The sequence below is a fragment of the Rhinopithecus bieti genome, unplaced genomic scaffold (genome assembly GCF_001698545.2).
Source record: "Rhinopithecus bieti isolate Rb0 unplaced genomic scaffold, ASM169854v2 scaffold_13348, whole genome shotgun sequence".
NCBI lineage: Eukaryota > Metazoa > Chordata > Mammalia > Primates > Cercopithecidae > Rhinopithecus > Rhinopithecus bieti.
Genome location: NW_016808764.1, coordinates 8707480 through 8724898, shown reverse-complemented (window position 1 = coordinate 8724898; position 17419 = coordinate 8707480). Strand labels below are relative to the sequence as shown.

At 43.1% G+C, this 17419-nt stretch overlaps 1 protein-coding gene and 1 pseudogene across 1 annotated transcript in view; one reads left to right on the top strand and one right to left on the bottom strand.

Annotated features, from left to right (window-relative positions):
- The window catches only part of HS3ST4 (heparan sulfate-glucosamine 3-sulfotransferase 4), a 463209-nt gene that overhangs the window by 69187 nt on the left and 376603 nt on the right, over window positions 1-17419 (bottom strand). The window lies entirely within an intron of this gene.
- On the top strand, window positions 5188-5542 carry LOC108538820 (10 kDa heat shock protein, mitochondrial-like; annotated as a pseudogene).

Sequence of the window (17419 nt, the reverse complement as noted above, 5' to 3'; positions counted from 1 at the left end):
TGATGGCATCTTAGGGTCACTGAATGTGGCAATGCCTTCCTCAGGGGACTGGGTTAATCTGTGTGGACTGATTAGAATAATGTCTGTCCCCAGTAAGTGCTCAGTAAATGTGAATTAGGAGGAGGAGGAAAATACACCTTTGGAATACATGCTGAAGGGTTATAGAGGTAGATATGCGAAGTATGTGCATTCAAGTTGTACAGAGTTTGAATATTTGAAAGTGAAGCACAGTCTAAGTCTATTCCAGGATTACACTAGTCTGTTCTAATGCTGCTAATGAAGACATAGCCAAGACTGGGTAATTCATAAAGGAAAGAGCTTCAACTGTGACTCACAGTTCCACACAGCTGGGAAGGCCTCACAATCACGGTGGAAGGCAAAGAAGGAGCAAAGTCACTTCTTTCATGGTGGCAGGCAGGCAAGTGAGACCATGTGTAGGGGAACTGCCCTTTATAAAACCATCAGATTTTGTGAGACGTATTCACTACCATGAGAACAGCATGGGAAAGACCCGCCCTCATGATTCAATTACCTCCCACCACGTCCTTCCCATGACACCTGGGAATTATGGGAGCTACAATTCCAGATTTGGGTAGGGACACAGCCAAACCATATCAGGGATGTTGTCTTTTCTGGAGATGTGAATAAAGCTGAACTTCCCTAATTATTGGTTAGTGCCAGCAGCAATTTTTCTTGACTTTATTTAACATCAACCCTAGGAGGACAATTTCATTTTCCCAAGTTAAGAAAGAGAAAACAGAATCAGTGAGGTGGCACGGGGTGGCTGGGAAGGGGAGTGGGAATACCATACTTAGGGTCACAAACTAACTTAGTGGCAGAGAAAAGTTATGCCCAAATATCTTTGGCTCCAAATTGTTTTCAGTCATCTCCCTTGGGACACAACCTAGCAGAGAAGGGGACCACTGGATGACACTATTATTTTAGTGCTCAGAATTATGCATTCAAAATGAGGAGGGGCAGCAAATCAACGCTGATTCAGAACTTATCTCTAGGAGGTGGTTGGAAGCAGCTATTTTGTTGGACTCAGGGCTGGAGACTTTGAAAATAATATTTGCACAGGAAGCACGTTTAGATATTTTATTTTTATTTCAATTGCATTTTGTTTGGAGGGTATGTGGAAATGTTGTTAAGTAGAGATGATGAGCGACAAAACACCCCTCTAGGCAACCAGTGCAGCCTAAAAAATGGTGCTTAATCCCCTCTACCTCTCAAATTCCCATGCACTTACAAGGACCTTCCTACCTGATCTAGCTCCTGGGAGTCCTCATATGACTCTATCTGTATCTGCAGTCCTGTTCCATGGCACAGACCCTGCCAATGATTATTTACTACATAAAATTTGCTGATGCCTACACAACCCCACAGGAATTCATTCCATATATAGAACTGATGTCCACAGAACAGATGTCCCTGAGCATTGCATACTGCAAAGGGATCTCCTTCCTTTGGTCATAGAAAGAATGTAGAGTGAGGCTCTCATTCTCAAGTGAGATGCAGGAAATTGTGTGGAATTCTGTGGTGCCAATTAGGCGGGAGAAATTCAGCACTTTATTCTACCTGCTCTTCTGCAAGTGCACACTGTCTTTCTGTAATTAACCTTTGGAGTGTCTCAACACTGCAGCTGCTGTTGGTGAGTCTCATTTATGTAAGCGACAGGTTTGTGTTGGAAGTCACCCAGGTTTCTTGCAGATGCTCAGAGAATGAGTAGATGGAAAGAGGAAGAAGAAAGGAAGAGAAGGAAAGAAGAAGGAAGGGACTGAACAGGGAACAGATTAAAACTTTTCGCCTTTGTTCATTTCTTATGTAGAATGTTTCATTTCCTCAAATAACAGATAGTACAAAATGATGCAGTGATAATAATCTTGCTCTCGAGAACATCATTAAAATGTTCCATCTCTCTTGCAAGAGAATACTGTTCCTCCCACCTCTTTACAAATTCCCTTTTAAAAATTTTTGGCCAAGAAAAATAAGTTTTATATGATAGACATGTAGGACTTCCTTTATCTGATCATTAGCTCACACCCCTTGTATTGTTTGTAAAAACTCTTAACCATCTCTGCTTTTACCCCACATACAGGTGTTCATGTCCTAAGCAAATCACTTACAAAGCAAGTCTCCTGTTGAGTTGTCTTACACGTGCCTTGCATTTTAGGGTTCATAGTGAAGACTACTCTTCTTTATGAGATTGTAAAGATATGGCATATCATACAATGGGCAGCTGCATAGATCTCACGTCCACCTCTTTTGAGTAACATAATGTCATAAAAATGGACAGACATGTGCCTTATTAATGTATATGTGATGTGCAATTATTTTGTCGTCCTGTTTTGCTCTTTTCTATCACAACTAAGAAGCCAGTGCAAGGTTTTGGAACTTGATCTCTAATTTTCCTCTATCTGAACTTCTCCATCTAGACTGTCAGTAGTCTAAGGTGTGATTCACTTCTTACTTATACTCAATCTCCTGTGACTAGGCTAGTGTAGAGAGGCTTAGAAACTAAGAATTCTCAATAAATGTTGAAATTCATAAGAATCATTTTGCCTCTGCTCCCTCTTTATCTCTTACTTTGTGGTTTACTCTATGCTTGCTGACTGTCCAACCTTACTGGACCATATTTTATTTTTATATATTTTTTTTTTACTTTTGTTTTGAGTTCAGGGGTACAAGTGCAGGTTTGTTACAAAGGTAAATATGTCATGCAGGTCTGTTGTACAGATTATTTCATCACCCATTTATTAAGCCCAGTACCCATTAGTCATTTTTCCGTATCCTCTCCCTCCTCCCACCCTCCACACGCTGAAAGGCCCCAGTGTGTGTCATTCCTCTGTATGTGTCCAGATGTTTTCATCATTTAACTCCCACTTATGAGTGAGAACATGTGGTATTTGGTTTTCTGTCCCGTGTTAGTTTGCCAGTGATAATGGCCTATAGCTCCATCCAAGTCTCGGCAAAGGACATGACCTCATTCTTTTATATGGCTGCATAGTATTCTATGGTGTATATGTACCACATTTTCTTTATGCAGTCTATCATTGATGGGCATTCAGGTTGATTCCGTGTCTTTGCTATTGTGAATAGTGCTGCAATGAATATATGCCTGCTTGTGTCTTTATAATAGTATGTTTTATGTTCCTTTGGGTATATACCCAGTAATGGGATTGTTGGGTCAAATGGTATTTCTGCCTTTAGGTCTTTGAAGAATCATATGAATAAAAGCTCAACATCATTGATCATTAAGAAATGTAAATCAAAGCCACAATGAGATACCATCTGGAATGTATTTTAATTCAACCTCAAATTCACTTTACTGGTGATCATGGTATGAACAGCCACATAATTAAGACTACAATCCTGCTGGGCATGGCAGCTCACGCCTGTAATCCCAACACTTTGGGAGGCTGCAGCAGGCGAATCACCTGAGGTTGGGAGTTCGAAATCAACCTGACACAATATGGGAAATCTCATCTCCAATAAAAATACAAAATCAGCCTGGTGTGGTGGTGCATGCCTGTGATCCCAGCTACAGGGGAGGCTGAGGCAGGAGAATCACTTGAACCTGGCAGGCGGAGGTTGCAGTGAGCCAAGATCACGCTATTGCACTTCAGCCTGGGCAACCAGAGCGAAACTCCATCTAAAATAAAAAAAAAAAGACTACAATTCTAGCTCCTGCCTCTGCTTCTAGGCCTTCTCAGTCCTGGCCTACACCATAAATGCTATCTGAACTACTCTGGCTGACTTCAAGTTTCTCCTTAACCTGGTCCTATGTACCCTGTGTTTTTCCCACCAGTCCCTAAACATCTTCCGTGACATCTATGTGCTTCACTGCGGCTTCTGCACGATGCTCAGTCCTCCCTCTGGGACTTTGCTGGTGGTCTACCCCACACCTAGCAAGCCTCCCTTCTGCCCTCTATACCCTAAGCACCTTGTTAAACATTAAGACAGCATTGGAAACTTTGTTTTTTCTTGGATAGGGATTAAAGGTAACATTTAAAAACCGAGTTTAGTTTAAAAGATTTCCATCATCTCTTGCAAGGGCGGAAGATTTGGCTACACTGGGCATTCCCTCCTATATGACATCTATTGGAGAGAGATGAACAATGGCTGCTTTCTTAAAGAGGGTCTGTGCTGTCTGGCTCACCATAGTCCCCACCACGCAGACAGCACATATGTGGACAATGGCCCCATTTACTCGTTTATGTTACCTACCTAGCTTCTTATATATTTTAGTCGTGAACCTAATCGACTCCCTAAGATCTAATTTAAGGCCATTTCCTCGAGAAAGTGGATCCTGACAGTGTTTTAGTTGTCTCCCTGAGGGAGTAGAAGATGTTAATTATCAACATGAATGTCCTAATTTACTGGAATTTACTAGTTACCCACGGCTTTGTGGCATCTGGAGGTTCATGACTGGCATCCAAACAACACTCTGTGTCCCCAGCCCATGCAATCAGCTGGGATGCTTCACACAAGAGAAAGGTTGTATCAGATGCCCTTTAACATGCTTGCCAACTCAGCTTAATATGGTTCTGTAAGCATCTCCCCTACCCATTTTCTTTCTTTATTTTTTTAAGAGACAGGGTCTTCCTCTGTCACCCAGGCTGGAGTGCAGTGGTGCAAACATAGCACACTGCAGCCTCAAACTCCTGGGCTCAAGCACTCCTGCCACCAAACCTCCCAAGTAGCTAGGACTATAGGTGTGCACCACCACACCTAGCTAATTTTTAATGATTTTTTATTTTGTTTTGTTTTTTCAGTAGAGACAAGGTCTCCCTATGTTGCCCAGGCTGGCCTCAAGCTTCTGGCTTCAAGTGATTCTCTCACCTCAGCCTCCCAAAGTGCTGGGATTACAGGTGTAAACTACCGTGCCCAGACTCATTTTCTCCTTATCACACATACATGACAAGGCTGAGCATGGTCTCAGCTGAAAATGGATAGGACAGACAGGGAACAGACAGAGGCTATAATTCAACCAATGGAAGGGGTTGGGGAAGATGCTGGAGATGATAGAAATGCTTAGATCCAGCTCTGGGTTACAAGAGAAAGTCAGACTTTCCCAGGAACTCTGGGAAGTATGGAGAGATTCATGCGATGAGCTCAGCACAGGACACCAGAGTGTCCTGGCATCAGCAGCATGAGAGCAAAGTATGAGCCTCGACAGCAGGAATCATGGCAGGGGAAGCATTCAGAAAGTTCATTCTGCTCTTTGACCAAGTATTGGTTAAAAGGAAAGCAGTTGAAACTGTAACCAAAGGAGGCATATGCTTCCAGAAATATCTCATGAAAAAATATTGCAAGCAACAGAAGTAGCTGTTGGATCGGGCTCTAAAGTGAAGGTTGAAGAGATTCAAACAGTTAGCATGAAAGTTGGTGATAAAGTTCTCCAACTTTGGTGCCAGAATATGCAGTGAAAGTTGGAGATAAAGTTCTTCTCCCAGAAGATGCAGGCACCAAAGTGGTGCTAGGTGACAGGAATTATTTCTTATTTAGAGATGGTGACATTCTTGGGAAGTATGTAGACTAAAATAGATCACTATTGAAATCAACATGAGCTCATGCATTCCACTGAAGTTCTGAAATCTTTCATCATGTAAATAATTTTCATGCCACCCTTTTATAATAAATGAATTATATCTAAACTAAAGAAAAAAAAAAAAAAAAAAAAAACTATACAAATAGTCCATGATGCATGGCAATGAAGATGATTCCAAAACAGAGGAAGGTGGGCAAGGATGCAGGCATTGGGCCAAGGTTCAGGTACAATTGTTTCATCCCTGGGATCAAAAATGGTTGAGTAAGGCAAAGTAGGTCCTCATTTCATTGACAGCACCCAATATGTTATCATGGCAGAAATCTCGGTGAGAAGAACAGGCAAGACTCCCACTGATTAAAGTTTAATGTGCCCCAATCATGTTGCCAAACACTGTTGACAAAGTTGTGACTACCCCATTTTATAGATGAGAAGACTAAGGCCCAGAGGACATTAAACAGCACATCAGAACTGGATCCAAGAGTTGAACCAGCTCTGTGTCTGATTCCAAAGTGTCTTTCTCTAAATGCTTTTGAGTTGGAAGAAATTGAGTTGAATTTGGACTTGGGGAATGCAGCCCTGAGATAGAAATTTAATGGCTGAATAACGGGCATGTGCTGTTTTACCCACTCAAAGCTCATTCATCTTTTCTCCATTTTAGCCCACATACTTCAGGTAGAACTCCATCAGCAACTCCAGATGGTGGAACACATGATGTAACGTAGCTAGAATATTTCACCTCCCTCGCCACAGAATGATTCATTTCAGGATGAGCACATGACCTAAATCAGTCCAACTAGGGTGAATCTTGACCTTTATAGGAGCCACTAGGAGAAAACAAAAACAAAAATGAAAAAAGCAAGCTTCTTTTCCCTTTTCCCTATGGAACTTGGATAGGAAAATTTGAAGATACAGTTGCTGGTTCCATCTTGCCACCATGAGATTCTATCTGGTCGGAGAATGAAGTCAACACAGATATCTGAGCCCTGAGATTAATAAAGAAAAAGAAACTGATAAACAAAGCCTGATGACATCATGTGAGCCCCTGAGTCAAACTACACTTAGAGATGGAACAACTTATCCTTTTCATATTCCTGAGTTAAGAAACTCCCAGCCACTTAGACTAGTTTGGTTAGGTTTTGCGTCACTTCCAATAAAAGTCCTACATTAATTCTGGACAAACAGTAAAGTCAAAAGTAGGCCAAGTTCCACAATTTCTGGCCAGGATTCTTAAATCTATCCCCCTCCTGATCATAATTGTTCCTGGTGCTCATGTGTAGCCAAGATGGTCAAGGAAAGTTTGAAGAAAGAAGAGATGTGGAGACTTGGAACGTGGTAATCCTGGCTATTCTCTGCCATGACTAACACTGCACTGTAAGCCAGGACCACGCCATTCAGCAATAAGTACATGCTGTATAATGAGCAATCTCCTGTTAAAGGAAGACAACGTGTTTTCCACAGTCATGCTCAACTAATTTATTAGTGCTTTTTGAGATGGCAAAGAGGCATCTGGCTAAAGTAGTCTGTGGAAATGATTTAATTAGATTGAGAAAAAAATAAGAAGAAAGATAAGAGGAACTTTGACAAGTTTCTACATCAAACGCTGTTCAAAACACTGCATCACCATGGGGTTGGGACGTGTGTGCATTTTGCCATGAATTTGCTCAGAAACCGGTAATAGAGAAGAAATAAACAAGCCCTTTAGAAGATGGGAACTTGTAATAAGTGAGACTCTTCAAAGATCAAAGACAGCATTTGTCTTATTAAACATCTTTATAAAATACTGAGGATTTACTGTAAAGTAAAAAACCTCAATATGTGGATAGCAGTGAATTCTTCCAGTTAGTGAGAAGCCAGAGGAATTGGAATCCCCAGCCAATCAGTAATTAATGACTGAGGAGTTAATTACAAAATCCCAGCCAATCAATCGCAGGGTGGTACTTGAAATGTTGCAGGCATTTCTAGACTGAAGAAAACTAGAAATTGCTGCTTTATGCCTCAGTATAGTGTCTGGGAGAACACCGAACACATATGAGGTGCTCAATCATTATAAAAGTTTTTATACCAGATTTCAGATGACCTTGGCTATCTCCCACCTGAATGGGTGATTGCAGAACTATGCTGAGAAACAGTCCCAGTCCCTGTCACAGCTAAGTGTCAGTGCAAAGATTTATGAGCAATGTCTGCTATGGAAAAACAAGCAGATGGCAATGAAAAGATGACGAGTATCTGAAGACTGTAAAATGTTGAGCTGTTGGATAGCAGGAAGCAAGGAAGTCAGACAGCAGTGTACTTCAGCAACTCAGTGTCCACCAGCAAGTCCCTGGAGCAAGGGAGTAAGACGAGCTGGTGCAGAGTTGAAGTTAATCTGGTGGCAAAGCTTTCAATGAATGTATCCTTGCTGTTCATCCTACTTTACCAGCTGTGAACATCCCAAAGACTCCAGTAAAAGGACAACACAGGTCAAGCTCGAATGACTGCACCTGCTTCCTGGGGCTCCTGAGTCCTCTCATATCTTAGGAAGCTTGAGCAGTCATCTAATCTTTCTTCGGGGCAGGGCTGGGTTTCTCTGATTTGACCATAAGGAAACTTCTGATGCACAGACTCAGGGTTCTGACAACAATCAAAACAATCACAAGTAAAAATAATAGTAATAGGCCCGGCGTGGTGGCTCACGCCTGTAATCCCAGCACTTTGGGAGGCCAAGGTGGGCAGATCATGAGGTCAGGAGTTTCAGACCAGCCTGGCCAACATAGTGAAACCCTGTCTCTACTAAAAATACAAAAACATTAGCTGGGCATGGTAGCAGGCGCCTCTAACCCCAGCTACTCGGGAGGCTGGGGTAAGAGAATTGCTTGAACCCAGGAGGCGGAGGTTGCAGCGAGCCAAGATTGTGCCACTGCATGCCAGCCTGGGCGACAGTGCAAGACTCCATCTCAAAAAAATAAAAATAAAATAATAATAGTAATAATAATACTGGAGCATTTGAAAGACATTAAAATGTGTTCACCTTCCTGGAGTAACCCATTTAATCCTGTCAAAATCCCAGTGAGGTATCATGATCATGATCTTCACAGATCAGGCTAAGAGGGTTTCTGTGTTCTGCCTGCTTCACACAGTCAGAGGAGGATGGAGATGGAAACCTGGCAACTATTAGTCATGCTGTTCAATCAATGAATTAATGAATTGATGCGGTTAATTAATTTGGGTTTTCTCACCCAAGTTTTCGTACCATGCCTATTTTTCCAGTATAGGTAGCTAAAGGATCCTCTCCGCTTTACTTTATTTCATTCTTAGGCATAAAAGATAATGTTTTGTGAAAATGGTTTTGCCTTTTCTGGCTTGGTTATTTTCTGTAAGCAAATCAGATATCACACTCTGTGATCAATATTCAAGAAAAAGTGAGTGAGACAAGGAGAGAGGAGGGGAGGGAAGAAGCGAGAGAAGGCGGACAAGGGGAGGGAAAGAAAGGAGGAAGGAAAAAGCCCAAATACAGCCCCACCTCATTTGCCTTCCTGAACCCCTGGACCTGCCACTCTGACAAGGCCTCTCCCTCGACTCCGCTCTGCCATGGCCTTTTCCCAGGTCCCAGGTTCTGCCTATGTCTCATTCTTTGAACCTGAGGCTTAGGATCGCTTCTTTGGGGTTCTCTGCTTGATCACACTTGAACTCATCTTTTGAATCACATTCTTTCCACCTACCTTGGCAAGGTGTGACCCTCAGGCCTCCCACCTCAGTCCAAGGCTTCAAAGCCAGAACCCACCTTCCTCCCAACCCCCAGGTTGGAACTGCGACAACGAATGGGGCCAAGAAAATCATCCTCCCTTGAGAGTCACTTATTTGAACTGATCGTCAAGACACCAGGAGCCAATTCAGCAGTTCCGCTTCCAGGACCTCACCCATTCCCTTTCCCTCTCTAGGCCTGTTTCCCTATCTGCAACAGAAAGGGATTGAGTCAGGTGTTCTGATGGTGCTTCCAAAGCCAAGATTCCAGAATATCTGCTTCCCTGTGGAACAAAGTAGAGGCAAAGGATACAACAGAACCAATTCCTAGCCAAGTAGATTCGCCTCTGCCCTGGGGAGCGACAGGGTGCAGCGGAAATTCAGCAATTCTTCAGCACTGGCCCAAGACATGATGGACAGGGAAGAATCCTATAATCATGAGGCAGGAGAGAGCACAATCCATTAAGACCTTTTAGCCACAGCCTCCACAGAGCCGTTCACCTCCTGCTGTGCCTGTGAGCCATGTCACCCCCAGTGTTCTCAGCCAAGGAGCTCTCTCCTGCTGGCCTCTTTAGCTCACTCGGGTTGCTGCCCCACCCCAAAGCCCACATTTAAGTCAACCAAAAAGCCTGCAGGAAGAAATACAATCTAAAAATATTAACATCCCTTTGGGACCTGATTTCTTTTTCTTCTTTTGACAAATGGAAAATCCCCAGGGGTTATTCTGAGCTGATGCCCAGATACTGCGCAAATAACAGGCCATGGTGCAGCCCCTGGCTCAGCCCCTTTCTCCAACACATGAGGAAATTAAATTTCAGAAAGGTTTGGTCACTTGCTAGGAATCACACAGCCACAATTACCTAGCTCAGAGAACATGTATAATGCAAAGCTGAGACTACACGTGCATGCCACCACACTCAGCTAATTTTTGTATTTTTAGTAGAGACGGAGTTTCACCATGTTGGCCAGGATGGTCTTGATCTCTTGACCTCATGATCTGCCCACCTCGGCCTCCCAAAGTGCTGAGATTACAGGCATGAGCCACCGCACCCAGCCTGCACCAGCTTTTAGAGTGATACATGTCATTTCTTCCTACGTGTCTTTGGTCAAAACAAGTCATATGGCCACACCTGAGTTTCAGTATGTGGGGATGATCCTACCATGTGCCCTGGGCAAGAGAACCAAGTGCCCGTGAAAGACCCTACCTTTGGCCACAGAAAGGTGTTTGCTCTCCTCTTTAGCAGAGAGTCTTGGATAAGCTTAGATAAGTTACCCAACCTCCCTGAGCCTTAGTTTTCCCACCTATCAAGTGCGGGTTGAGTACCCCTTATCCAAAATGCTTGCGACCAGAAGTGTTTCTGATTTTGGATATTTTCAAATTTTGGAATATTTCCTTCACGTACTTACTGGCTGAGCATCCTAAATCCGAAAATCCAAAATCCAAAAATGCTCCAATGAGCACTTCCTTTGAGCATCACGTTGACACTCAGAGTTCCAGATTTGGGGGCATTTGGGATTTTGAATTTGGGGATTTGGAATGCGCAACCTGGACCAATCTTACAAGGTCACAGTGAAGATTAAATATGAAAATACAATGTGAACTACTCCACAAAGTATACCTATCCAATTATAAATATGTATACATTTTACAATACTAATAATGATATAGATGTTGAACTTGTCATTGCTAGGATATTTACATAACAGAGAATGCTGAGCTGAGGATAGGTTGATCTGCATTATCATGAAAAATTTTTTAAAACAACAGATAAATAAACATCTATGTGTCATAGTTCATTATTGTGGGAAACACAATGATGTCCTTTGTGATTTTTTAGGAGGTTGGGAGCAGGGCAGTGGCAGGGAGAAACTCTGTCTATTGTGTAAGAGGCCGCTAATAGCACCCACCAGTGTGCACACATTAGGTAAAGATCAGTCAGAAACATCCACCTCACACTAGAGGAAAGGCACTGTCTAAACACACAGGTTTGCTGCCTTGCAATGGCTCTCAGAGCACTTCTGTGCCCCCTGCTCCTGACTATGGATGGGTGGAACCCACAGCCACAATCCCAATCCTCAGCTCAGAGACTCCCTTGAAACTCTGGACTCTGATGGGGTAATTACCACCAAAACAATGACCTGGTGCTGACCCACTCCAGTACCCAGTTCTTATCTTCCCATTTCATTCTGCTGAAGATAGCCATTCTTCTTGCACCAATGGTTTTCTGACCAATAGTTCTCAACAACTTCCAACCTGGTCTACTGGCCACTGGTTCTGACTGTGAACCACTTACTTCCCTGCCCCCTTGATAGAAATTGAGAAGGATTCATGGGAAACAGATGTTTAGCTCTTGCCTTGTTAGGTAAACTGAGTCAATTGGGAGGAGAAGTCAACTTGAATGGAGGAGAGTTGGCTTCCTTGTGAAAAACAAGGAATCTTAATGCATTCTTCTCTCTCTCTCTCTCTCTCTTTCTCTCTCTCTTTCTCATGCAAATGAGAAAGATGTAAATCCAGCTGGTCAAGTATGGTGTTGTGTTTATACCCTGAGGAGATTGTTATTAAATGCCCAGTGAGCCTGAACCATGTAGACAGACAAGCCAGGTCATTGAGAACCCTTGGCCCAAACTGCAAAGCTTCACTGCCCAAATGAATCAAATCCATCAGGGGATTAGCACACCACTTCTTTCTGGTCAATGTATATTCAGCCAAGGTGAGCTACAATGTATCAGCATATTAGTCATCCCAAAAACACTTAAGAGGAGAAGAAAGAAAGTAGAGCTTCCATATGCACCCACATGCAATGGTTCTACAGAGTAGAAGGCATTTAGTCAGGGGATAGGGAGTAGGTTTACTGGATTTGAGGATTTTAAAATAAGAAGTCTGAAGATTATTATGTGGGAAACTTCTCTTCAAAACTAAGGGTTGGTGGGTATCGCTAGCCTTAGCTAGATTAGTGAGTAACACCCAGAGCTATGCTACCGCCATAATTCCAGCAGCAGGTGCATGTGGCGTCTTCCCTGATAGCTCCTGGGCCCACCAAGTCATTGTGCCCCTCAGTTCCCAGCCACCGTGACCCAAAAAGAGTGTCAGAAGTTCCCTACTAGTGCCCAGATTTTCCTACTTATGATCATTGCTTGAGTTCCTGCTGTGAGCTAGGCAAAGTAAAGTACCTTACAAATATCATCTCTTTTATCCTCCTAGCTGAAAACGGAACCTCATAAAGCCGATAGCACTTAGCCACAGCCACACATCTTCCCAATGCCAGAGTTGAGGTTTGGGGCTGAGCCAGTCTAACTTCAAATCCTCTGCCTTCCTCTCTGACCTCAGCAATCTGCCTCCCTGTTGAGAGCCCTGACCCTCTCTCATGAATGATTCACATTAAAGAGCAATTTGGGATGATAGAAAAAAAAAACTTATCAAATTTAAGAAAAGATAATGGTGATCTGGCAGTGCTGGGTAACTCTGAATTTAATGTTATAAGAACAAAATAGAACAATCAGATCTAATTTTTGTCAGTTCCCCATAGAACATCTAGTCCAGCACTTGGAAATGCCCATGACTTCAGAGGCCAGTAAAGAGACAGCAAGGAGTCAAGATTCTCTGCTGAAGAGAAGTGAAAATATCTTTCTGTGGTCAAAGGTAGGTAAAGAGCAATCGGAAACATCCAACTCACACTAGAGAAAAGAGCACTGTCTAAACACACAGCTTTGCTGCCTTGCGATGGCTCCCAGAACACCTCTGTACCCCCTGCTCCTGACTATGAGTTGGTGGAACTCATAGCCACAATCCCAGTCCTCAGCTCAGAGACTCTCTTGAAACTTTGGACTCTGATGGGGCAATCACCACGAAACCAATGTCCTGGTGCTGACCCACCTGACCCACTCCAGCACCCAGTTCTTATATTCCCATTTCATTTTGCTGAATGAATGATGCAAGCCATTCCTCTTGCACCAATTCTTTTCTGACCAATAGTTCTCAAAAGCTTCTAACCTGGTCTACTGGCCACTGGTTCTAACACTGAACCAGCTACTTCCCTGGCCCCTTGATGGAAATTGAGAAGGATTCATGGGAAACAGATGTTTAGCTCTTGCCTTGTTAGGTAAACTGAGTCAGTTGGGAGGGGAAGTTAGTTTGAATGGAGGAGAGTTGGCTTCCTTGTGAAAAACAAGGAATCTTAATGCATTATTTTTCTTCTTCTCTCTCTCTCTTTTTCTCATGGAAGTGAGGATACATTATGATGCAAATCCAGCTGGTCAGGTATGGTGTTGTGTTTATACCCTGAGGAGATACCCTTCACAAATATTTGCTTCTCTTGCCCAGGGCACCTAGTAGGATTGTCTCCATCTACTAAATCTCAGGCACAGCCACATGACCTGCTTTGACAAATGACATGTAGGAGGAAGTGATGTTTGTCATTCTAAGAGCAGGTGCATTTCCTGCCAAGCTTTCCTTTTCCTTGTCTTTGTGGTGGTAGAAGTCTGTGTTATAAGGGAGCCTCCCAGGGCATAGATCCCTGAATGCCTCTGTGGAGTAGTGCACTTCTGCTGTCACATGATAGGTATGTTTTATGAGTGAGAAATTATTTAAAATTATGGAGATTTTGTGGCATTTGTTACTGCAACCGCCACAAAATGGTGGTATTGTTACACTTGCATAAGACATCCATAGTAAATAGTAATACAAGTAATGAATAAATAAGAAAATAAATACTAGACTCTGTTGTATTATATATACATATATATACACACACACACACATATATATATGTAAATCGCATATACATGTTAGAGTCTGTTTTGAAGTTTCTAGGCAAGTTAATTGGGTCCAGAGTGGTGAATATTTGACCAGTGTCGTGCACAGGAACATACATGAAAAAATCAAGATCTCCTTGTCCCCAGATGATCAGAACCACACTTCCTGAAGTCTTAAATTTGGTCTTCCTGAGAAAGAACAATCCCCTTCATTCTGAACTTCATTCTGAAATTCTACATCAGGATAGGATCTGCTTTTTTTTCCTGAGACCTTATTGTTTAAATCTTCTGGATGTCGCTGTTTATTTTTCTCTGTGTGATGTTTTTAGGACATTTGAGGTGCATGCTAAATAATAATTGCAGCAAGTATTAACATTAATTAGTTTTTCCAAGTGCTGTGATAAGCATTCAAAATGACTTATCTCACTTACTTCTTGTAAATTTGGAGACCCTAGACTTCTACCTGCTCTCACAGATCATTATAGAAAGGCCACATGGTCATGGTGGATTGTTGAGGGGAGTGTCTTATGTATCAGGATTTACATGCAGATGGCAGAGCTGAAAGGGTCTCGGGAGAATATCTTTTACAGCTGGGAACTCTGAAGTTTAGACAGAGGAAGGAGCTTGCCTAAGGTAACACAGCAACCTAGAGACCCAGGACTGACACTAGGTGTCCTGTCCTACGGTTCACTTCACTTTTTCCAATAAACTTCATGGAATTGTCTGAAGACAGCCAGCAACATATGTTATGTACGATGAACAGTGTTAAAGAAGCTAGACAAAGCAGACATTTAGTAAATCGGAAGTCCCCACCTTAAACCAGGAATAATCTGCAGAGATGAAGGTCCCCACATGAGAGCAAAGAAGCACAGAGAGCAAAAAAGAGCACAGAAATATATCCCAGCTCGGAGTCAAAGGAGCACGAGACCTGGTGAGGACAGACGGGGGCAAAGCCCTTGGCTCCCTTAAGATTCTCTGATACGAGGCAGATTCCTAGGAGAACAGACATCTTCATTTAAAATGTATACATGGGAGTCAGGTGTGGTATCTCACACCTGTAATCCCAGCACTTTGGGAGGCTGAGGCAGGCGGATCACTTGAAGTCAAGAGTTCAAGACCTGGCCAACATGGTGAAACCCCGTCTCTACTAAAAATACAAAAATTAGCCAGGTGGGGTGGTGGGGAGCTCTTGTAATCCCAGCTACTCAGGAGGCTGAGGCAGGACAATGACTCGAACCCAGGAGGCAGAGGTTGCAGTGAGCCAAAATTGTGGCACTGCAGTCCAGCCTGGGTGACAGAATGAGACTCTGTTGCAAAGGAAAATAATAATAATTAAAAAGTAATAAGAATAACTTTTTTACATTGGAGTATTCAGAATGAAGACTCAAAGATACAGAAGAAGTTGTCCATTTTCATGCTTAGATTCAACAAAGGGTAGACAACTGAGTAGAAATAGGATTGGACATAAAGGGTCCAGTGGAATGCCAATAGACTGAGTGGGGACAGGGAGCAAGGCCTCTCTGTCTAGATTTTTCTTGGCCTCTCTGAGCAGTGTTCCTTCCTTGTGAGTGTGGGACCCGACCCTCTCTGGAATGGGGGTCTCATGATCTATAGTCAATGTAAGTCAGATCATTTCTCTATGGCCAGTACTTCACCCAGCAGGTCAGAATAATATTTTTAGATTTCATGGTTGGCTTTAGGAAAGAGAGATTCTGGTTTCTATGAACTGCCTTGGGGAAAAGGAAGGAAGGAAGGGAAGGAGGGAGGGAGGGAGAGAAGAAGGAAAGGAGGGAGGGAGGGAAAGACAGAGGGAGGGAAGAAGGGAGGGAGGAAGGAAAGAAAGAGAGAAAGAGATGGGAGGGAAATCGAATGGAAAGAAAGGGAGAGAGGAAAAAGAAAGAGAAAGAAAGAAAGTGTGTGGGGTGGGGAGGAAGGAGGGAGAACAGAAAACAGAGAGGGAGGCAATAAAAGAGATTAGAGAAAGACCAAAAGAGAGAGAGGGAAGATGAGAGGAGGGAGGGGGAGGGAGAGTGAGTGGGGCCCTCCACAGCTGCATGAAATCCTTGCGGTGAACCCAGGTACTTGACCAGAGAGACTGGAGCTCTGGTCCTAACTGTCTTATTTCTGGTCTGTGTGATCTTTGACATATTTAATATCTTTAAGCCAGTTTCCCCCCTGGGTAAATAAACACAATAATATTGACCTCTCAGGGTCTGTTGTGAAGATTAAAAGGGACACTTTGTGAAAAAAAAAAGTATTAGTTTCACTTGCCCTGTGAAGGTGGGCTTCCTGGAATCCTGCTCATCTTTGTCAGGAAAGCTTGTGGGAGGAGGCTGTGTTATCTGTGTGTAGATAGCCTGAAATCTGCGTATGGCTCTAGTAGTTGTCAGTCTCTGCTTCAGGTTTGCAGGGTAATTAAAGGCACAGTCGGCAGGTGTCATTAGCTTGTTAACTCAAAGTTTTCTCCCCACTCCCCACCCCCACAGGAAGGGAGATTGCAAATGCGTTTGGAGGAACCAAGTCTGACTTAGAGAGTTTCCTTTCAATTATTTTCCCTGGAGCCTTGCACATTTGTTGGGCTCATTATTAAAACTCAGGGCCTGCATTGTATTAATCCACCACACCTCTCTGGAGGAACACAGTGGGTGCCAGTCTCCTTAAACTCAAGGCTGCCTAAAGGAGATCCCTGACCTCCTGTCCACGTGGTTCCCTCCATTCCAGCTCTGGGATGCAGACAGCGTTTAACACTTCCAGCTAAATTGCTCAAGTTATGCAATTAGGCCTTCTGAGTAGAAGCTCTATTTTTCACATGCTTCTGGGGGCCATCAAAGCAAGGATTCTCTGAATGGCACTTTTGAAATTCGGAATGTAAGGCTGACAGTAATAACACTGGACGCATGCCTTCACACAATTGGCTCATTTATCACCAGGGCAATATGCATGGGGTATGGCTTTGTCCGCTGGACACATAAGAATGCTAAGGCTCAAGAAGCTCAAATCGCTCGGCAGAGGGTGCCTGGTTAGTGAGTGGTACGGAAGGAGTCACATGCGAGTCTTTGACCACTTAGCTGGGACCCTGTGTGTCTTAACCCACATGGTAGCTGCGGTACTTTCCACGGTGCCTGGCATATGAAATGTGCTCAGTAACTATTTATCATTCACTATTTGCTTCTGGAGAAACACTAATTCATGTCATTATGTAATTCATACCTAAGAATATGTGGACATTTTCAATCCTGCTTATAGAGTGAAAATAGAGGCCTATCTAATCCTACTAATTCATCTCAGCTTATGGGATGATTTCAGGGTATGAGGACTGTGACATGGTAAAAAAAAATATATATATATACACATATATATATATATACCTTCTACCTCTTCCCTGCCATACGACTC